This window comes from Jaculus jaculus, chromosome 4, assembly GCF_020740685.1.
Source record: "Jaculus jaculus isolate mJacJac1 chromosome 4, mJacJac1.mat.Y.cur, whole genome shotgun sequence".
In the NCBI taxonomy this organism is placed as follows: domain Eukaryota; kingdom Metazoa; phylum Chordata; class Mammalia; order Rodentia; family Dipodidae; genus Jaculus; species Jaculus jaculus.
In genome coordinates, this window is record NC_059105.1 from 125182274 (window position 1) to 125190367 (window position 8094).

The 8094-nt window shown below is 40.9% G+C and overlaps 1 pseudogene; it reads left to right on the forward strand.

Annotated features, from left to right (window-relative positions):
• Positions 1-3614: 3614 nt before the first annotated feature.
• On the forward strand, positions 3615-6930 carry LOC101610193 (annotated as a pseudogene).
• Positions 6931-8094: the final 1164 nt, after the last annotated feature.

Below are 8094 nucleotides of genomic sequence, written 5' to 3' on the forward strand. Positions count from 1 at the left end.
ATGAGTGAAATGTAGGGTGTAAATACAATGCAATTGTTGCAGTCCAGTTCACATTGCTGGTAGAAATCACCCAACCAAGAGCAGCTTCTGGGAAAAAGAGGTTTATTTTGGCTTACAGGCTTGAGGGGAAGCTCCACAATGGCAGGGGAAAACGATGACATGAGCAGAGGGTGGACATCACCCCCCGGCCAACATAAGGTGGACAATAGCAACAGGAGGGTGTGCCAAACACTGGTGTGGGGAAACTGGTTATAACACCCATAAGCCCACCCCCAACAATACATTCCCTCCAGGAGGCATTAATTTCCAAATATCCATCAGTTGGGGAATCTAGCATTCAGAACACCTAAGTTTATGGGGGACACCTGAATCAAACCACACAGCAATATTATTTGGCATTAAAACAGGACAAAATACTTGGAGGTAATACACTCTTGATGAACCTGTAAAGTATTATATTAACTGAAAATCATCATAAAAACAATATTATATGATTCCACTTGTGCAAATGTTCAGAAGAGATGGGTCTGTAGAGAGAGAAAGTAGATTAGTGGCTGAAATGAGATTTTAGGGGAAAATAGTGATGATAGCCTAAAGGCACAAAACTCTTTGAGAAAATGAAGGCCTAGAGAGATGGCTCAGTGGTTAAGAGTACTTGCCACTTAAGTACAAGGGCCTCTCAGGCTGTACACAGCCAATTTCAGCTCAGTAGAACTAGCATAAAACTCTAGGCATAAAAAAAAAAAAACCCTCTAGGCATGGCCATATACATTTGTAACCCTCCCTAATCTACAGAGGTGGAATGGGACCAAAGAATCACTGGGGCTTGCTGATGAACAACAGCTCTGAGTTGAGGGGGAGACCCTGTCTCAAGGAAATACATGGATGAGTGATAATAGAAGGACACCTGACATTCTCCTTGGGCCTCCACATGCATGCATACACTACATCATAATACACAGAGAGAGAGAGAGACAGAGACAGAGACACAGAGAGAGAGAGAACCACTGAATTCTGTCCCTTAATGGCAGAATTGTGTGTGATATAAATAATAGCTAAATAAAGTTTTAAAAATTGAATTGGCATCATCATCTCATGAAGGGTTTTCAGGCCATCAACCATCTGCTCTAGGCATGATGGTATATGCCTGTAGTCTCAACTACTTAGGATTTAAGACAGCAGGGTTATTTGAGCGTAGGAGTGAATACAAGGCCAACATGGGCAACATAATAAGATCTGTCTCAGAATGAAAGAAAAGGAAAAGAAGAAAGAAAGAATAAAAAGTAAGAAAAGGAGGAGAAAGGAAAGAAGGAAAGGAAAAAAGAAAAGAAGAAATCTATTCTCTCACAAACTTTTCAAAAGAACCCTCTTGGGACTAGAGGGATGGCTCAGTGATTAAAAGCACTTGATCTCAAAACCTGACAACCTGGGTTCAGGTCCTGAGAACCCACATAAAGTCAGATGCAGAAGGCGGCACATGTGCCTAGAGTTTGTTTACGGTGGCATGAGGCCCTGGCATGCCCATTCATTCTCTATCATAAATTATATATATGGTTCAAAAGGGCCCTTTTGATGTAGAATAAGTTTTAAAACTCACCTAATAACATAGAATGCATAGGTTTTTAATTATCCAATACAGTAAGGAGAGAGAAAAAGAGAGTAAAATTAGACAAGTTGAAGCCAGGCGTGGTGGCGCATGCCTTTAATCCCAGCACTCAGGATGTAGAGGTAGGAGGATCGCCATAAGTTCAAGGCCACCCTGAGACTACAGAGTGAATTCCAGGTCAACCTGAGCTAGAGTGAGACCCTACCTCAAAAAAAAAAAAAAAAATAGGCAAGTTGTTTATCTTTAAGAATCAGTTTCTTCTATCAGAAAATGGGCATACTTGTTCATTCTCTATGGCACATCTTCTTAGGCCCATGGACTTTTTGCTCTGATAAGACATGACAGAGAAGAAAGAAGGAATTATCAGTTGCTTTTTTCAAATGCCTTATTTCTATGATCCAAACTGACACATCTCAAATTCCCCATAACATTCCATGCACCTGTGCCTGCACACATGCTACCAGAACTGTTTGCTAGTAGGCCAACTCCCACTCACCCCTGAAGATTCACAGGACACATCTCTGTAATACCCCAGGGGGAATCGAGCCCTTCATCTTTTTTTTTTTTTTTTTTTTTTTTTTTTTTTAGGTAAAGGCTCAAAGTAAAATTTAATATTTAAAGACTATAATTTCAGGGATCATTTCCATCATTCTTCTAAAATTAAATATCTGCACAGAAAACATCATTAACTAAATTGGCACTGCTTAGCAGGTATGATTAATTCTTCCCAGACTCAAAACAGAGACAACAAGCAGCATTAAGCCACAGGCACACAGAACAAGTGCTAGCCCCGATTCCAACATAAGAACATCTGCCTATATCACGACTAAACTTTCTGTCTGTATCCAACTTGAAGGTCTCCCTATGCCTCTAAGGCAAAGCACAAAAATATTTTTTTAAGTTTCAGTTGACTTTAAGTAGTTTTCTTACTTTCGTTTGTAACTGACAATATCTCTAGAGCGGCCATTTAAACTTGTTACTTCTAATTTTCTGTATACTAGGAATGCACACACAGTGAAAATAGTTTAAAAGAACTAGTAACTTAAAGTGAAGACCTGATTGGGTAAACACTATGAATACATTCAAGCCTATATTAGCTCTTGGTGTATTTTTTGCTTGCTTGTTGGTTTTTAATTTCCTGATCTTTATTAAAGTGTGATTTTTTAAACTAGTTTGCTACAGTATGACACAAGATAGTCTTGTAGATTAACCATCACTATGGATACAGATTTTCCAAGGTGTGACTGCCCTACTGTGTAATCGGTCTTTGTGAGTGCATTATTCTGTACTTCCTCAAAAGAAGTGACTCATTCATACTGAGTTACGAATGATAGAAAGATACTAAACTATTGGAAACTTTATAAATAGGGGGAGAAAATGTAAATATTTTTAAGAAAGGACTTTTAAAAAATTTATTTATTATTATTTGTAAGTAGTGGGAGAGAGAAAGAGAATAAGTACATCAGGGCCTCCTGCCACTGCAAAAAAAACTCCAGATGCATATGCCACTTTGTGCATCTGGCTTTACATGGGTACTGGGGATTTGAACTTGAGCCATTAGGCTTACAAGCAAGTGCCTTAATCACTAAGCCATCTCTCCAGCCCAAGAAAGAACACTGTAAAATAGGCTTTTTATAAGGTGAGAAAATAGCTTCCAACCTCTACTGTTTGCATAACATATTTACATCCTAGAGACAGACAGTAGCAATACCTAATTGAGACAGAATCTAACCTAAATCAAAACAGATGATAGCTGGGCATGGTGGCACAGGCCTTTAATCCCAGCACTAGGGAGGCAGAAGTAGAAGGATCACCATGAGTTCAAGGCCACCCTGAGACTAAATAGTTAATTCCAGGTCAACCTGGGCTAGAGTGAGACCCTACCTTGAAAAACAAACAAACAAAAAAGATAATAGGTCATAAATTAAATACTTAAAAACATTCCCAGTGTTACCCATTAGTTTCATGGTGAAGATCACAGAAATATAATTAATAAGTATAAGTAAATATGACTAGTAAGTATAAGTACATAGCATAACAAGAAGCTTGAGATCATCTAGGAAACACAAACTGAGTATTCTTGGGTATAACAATACAATCTTTTAAAATAAACTCAGAGCCAGGTGGTGGCCCTGGAAAGGCTGAGGCAGAAGTGTAAATTTAAGATTAGGCTAGATTGCATAGGAAGACCTCATCTCAAAAATAATTACCAAAAGCCAGGTGTGGTGGTTTACGCCTTTAATCCCAGCACTCGGGAGGCGGAGGTAGGAGGATCTCCGTGAGTTCAAGGCCACCCTGAGACTACATAGTGAATTCCAAGTGAGCCTGGGCTAGAGTAAGACCCCACCTCAAAAAATAAAACAAACAAGCCATGTATATATATATATACCAAGAAACAGAAATAGAGAAGGAGGGAGAGAGGAGGGAAGAAAGGGAAGTAAATCAGCAAGATTGCCATATGACAAATCATTAGTACTTCCAAGCTACTAAGAATAAGCATAGATTAAAGCAATTAAACATTAGAATCATAGAAAAATGTAGCTCTACTTCCATATTAAAAATGTGAATTACAAATGATAATGAGCGTTAAAAGTGAGGATGTCTGAAGACATTTTGTTTCCTTCTGTTGAATGGCAGTAGCCATGACTTTATTTTTTAAAAACTACAATCTTTTTTTTTGTTTGTTTTGTTTTTCAAGGTTCTCACCCAGGCTGACCTGGAATTTACTATGTCGTCTCAGTCTGGCCTTGAACTCACAGTGATCCTCTTACCTCTGCCTCCCGAGTATTTGGATTAAAAGTGTGCACCACCATATCTGGCCAACTCCCTAACTTTTGTAAACTAAAGATGTGTTGTTGGTTTCTAAAGTTAAAGATACCACTATAGGCCTGTGAAGCCTGACAACTGGGAGTCCGATTCCCCAGTACCTACATGCCAGATACACAGTGGCACATGCATCTGGAGTTTGTTTGGAGTGGCTAGAGGCCGTGATGTACCTGTTCTCTCCCTCCCTCTCTCTCTCTCTCTCTCTCTCTCTTTCTCTGTCAGGTGTGCTGGCACATGCCATTAATCCCAGCACTTGGGGGGCTGAAGTAGGAGGATCACTGTAAGTTCTAGGCCAGCCTGAGACTAATTCCAGGTCAGCCTGGGATAGAGCCAGACCCTACCTCAAAATAATAGAAAAAGCCAGACATGGTGGCACACATCTTTAATCCTAGCACTTGGGAGGCAGAGGTAGGAGGATCACCGAGAGTTTGAGGCCACCCTGAGATTACATAGTGAATTCTAGATCAGCCTGAGCTAGCATGAGACCCTACCTCAGAACCACCCCCCCCAAAAAAACCCAGAAAAAAAAACAATAAAAAATATTCAGGGGCTGGAGTGATGGCTTAGCAGTTAAGGTGTTTGCCTGCAAAGCCAAAGGACCCACATTAGCCAGATGTACAAGGTGGCACATGTGGCTGGAATTCATTTGCAGTGGCTGGAGACCCTGGTATGCCCATTCTCTCTCTCTCTCTGATAACTAATAAAAATAAAATATTTAAAAACACTCAGTATTGAGCTATGATTGATATTTTAAAAATTATTTTATGTTGTTATGTTTTATTCTTAAAACAGGAAAAATCAGTAACATGAAGAAACTTATAACAATGTATACTGTTACTCATAGGTTAAGATAGTGCTGCAATTTTTCATAATATTTAAGAGTTGTACTGCTCTAAAAAGATCAATAGAAAACATGCCAATGACTAAAGTTTGAGCATGCTTCTCAATTTAATTAATCAATAAATAAAATTCAAATACAGCTCTATGAATGTGTAGAACTGCCTGGCAAACAACTTTTAAAACATCAGGCCCCAACTCCCATAATCATGAGAAATTTGAGTACTGAATCTTATGAATAAAAGAACAAGATTTTTAGTAAAAGATCAAAACAAAATATATTCTCTGAGTTTTGAGTAACATTGAAATTTGGAGCTCTATATTTGTCAGTGATTCTGATCTGCACTATTATCACTTCTTAATAAGTATATGTGTGTAGGATAAGTATATTGACCATAAGTGATTTAGAGATTATCTCTAGATGAGGACAATTGAAAATTGAAAATATATCATTTAATCAAATACTTCAGATGTTGGTGTTAAGGGTGCCCATAGCTGAGCTAGCTTCTCCCAAGTCTGGTGGCCTGGCCTGTGACATGGTGGCAGAGGTGTTGCCAAGTGCAAGTTGGCTAACTGTGGGCAACCAGAGGACAAGCAGAGAGCTGTGCTGGCAGCAGCAACTTGGTGAACCCCAGAAAGAGGACCCAGTGGAGCCTGGCACTTTGGGGGAATTTTGAACAAGACTACAGTCCAAATGGGAGTATATGATCCTGAATTGTTTAACATGCAGCCTGTATTAGCTGATGAATCAACTGAATGTGAACATGCTGTGGAGAATCGGAGCAAAACTTTCAGAAAAAGATGGATTCTTGCATTAAAGCCTTTGGAACCATCAAACAAAAGCAATCTCTAAACTCCAGGAGAAGGAGCAAAGTTTGCAGCGAATCTCTGAATCTTGCAGCAGCTAAAGATGCAGAGTGTCATTGATATAAAGGGCGTGAACCTCTGTTCAGTAACGCCATGCAGGACCACTTGCCACATGACTCACGGACCCTCTCTACCTTCCTCCCTGCCATGCTTATGCAGCCAAGCCTGAAGATGTGTATAGATTTGAAGATATTCTGTCTTGGAGGAGTACTAGGCCCTTGAGAGCCCATCTGAAGCTTTCAGGAAAGTCACATCTGAAGAAACACTGAAGATGATTGAAGAGAACAGCCACTGTTCCTGTCATAGAAGTGCTGAAGTCTTTGCCATCAAAGGAAGAGAGCCAAGACCACCAGACAAGATGCATATGGTTTCTAGACACCCTCATCAAATTCCAAGCTCAGAAAGTAATAAAGTGGAAAAGTGCCCTGGGACTCAGAATCCCCCACATCATCAACACCAAACTGCTGAAGCACTTTACCTGCTTGGCCTACAACAATGGTAGTTTATGGAACCTAATTTCAAATTCTATGGAAGTGCAGATTACTACATATGTGATAATATTTGCCTTGCCTATAAACAACTTCCAGACTGACCTGAGAGTGTTACAGAGGGACCTGAAACTCAGTGAGAAAAGGATGCTCGAGATCACAAAAGCTATGAGACTGAAGATTTCTAAAAGGAAGGTGTCTCTGGAAGACAGCAGGGAAGAGGATCATAAATTGGGCACTTTGTCCGTTCCACTCCCTCCAGACCAGGCCTCCAACTGCTAATCAAAGCTCAAGAAGATCATGTAGATGTGCATTCCAGAGGGGGGCATTTTGGCCACATCTCAGCCACTTCTGTTCATTTTCATTTTCATTGTTTAAAAGAGGGAGGGTAACTGTAATACTGTAGTCTCAGCACTTGAGCTGAGGAGGCAGGGAGATTGTAAACTCCACGCCAGCCTGGGAGACATTGTGAGACTGCCAAAATGACCAAAGAAAATTTGCTTGCTTTGTTTGGCATGGGGTATGAAGCCAGAAGCCAGCATACCAACTGTGCATTTTTATGCAGAAATATAATGTTGGCCACTATGGACTTCATCTCTGTCATTTGGTATTGCTATATTTATATTTTAGTTTTTATTTATTTATTTGACAGAGAAAGAGAGAGAGAATGTATGTGCCAGGGCCTCCAGCCGCTGCCAACAAACTCCAGATGCATGAGCCCCCTTGTGCATCTGGCTAACGTGGGTCCTGGGGAATTGAACCTGGGTCCTATGGTTTTGCAGGAAAATGCCTTAACTGCTAAGCCATTCCTCCAGCCCCCCGTTGCTGTATTTATAAATGGCAGATGCTTCTTGTGTTGGTCATATGTGTGGGATTTGGAAGGGTCAGGCATGGAAACATCAACATCAACTGATATTACTACCAAGCTTATCTGTGAACTGACTCTAAGGGAAGAAGGTTTATATAGAACCTGGAAGGACCAGTGGAGTAGGTAGCTTCTCCAGCACAGCAGGCAGGGCTGGGGGAGGAATATTGATTAGAAGCTAGTTGAGTATGAGTCGTCAAAGGATGAGGTTGAGCCAGGCATGGTGGTGCACACCTTTAATCCGAGCACTGGGGAGGCAGAGATAGGAGGATCACAGTGAATTCGAGACCACCCTGAGACTACAGAGTGAATTCCAGGTCAGCCTGAGCTAAAGTGAGACCCTCCCTCAAAAAAATAACAACAACAACAAAAAGGCTGAGGTTGGGCTGGAGAGATGGCTTAGCGGTTAAGCGCTTGCCTGTGAAGCCTAAGGACCCCGGTTCGAGGCTCGGTTCCCCAGGTCCCACGTTAGCCAGATGCACAAGGGGGCGCACGCGTCTGGAGTTCGTTTGCAGAGGCTGGAAGCCCTGGCGCGCCATTCTCTCTCTCTCTCCCTCTATCTGTCTTTCTCTCTGTGTCTGTCGCTCTCAAATAAATAAAAAAAA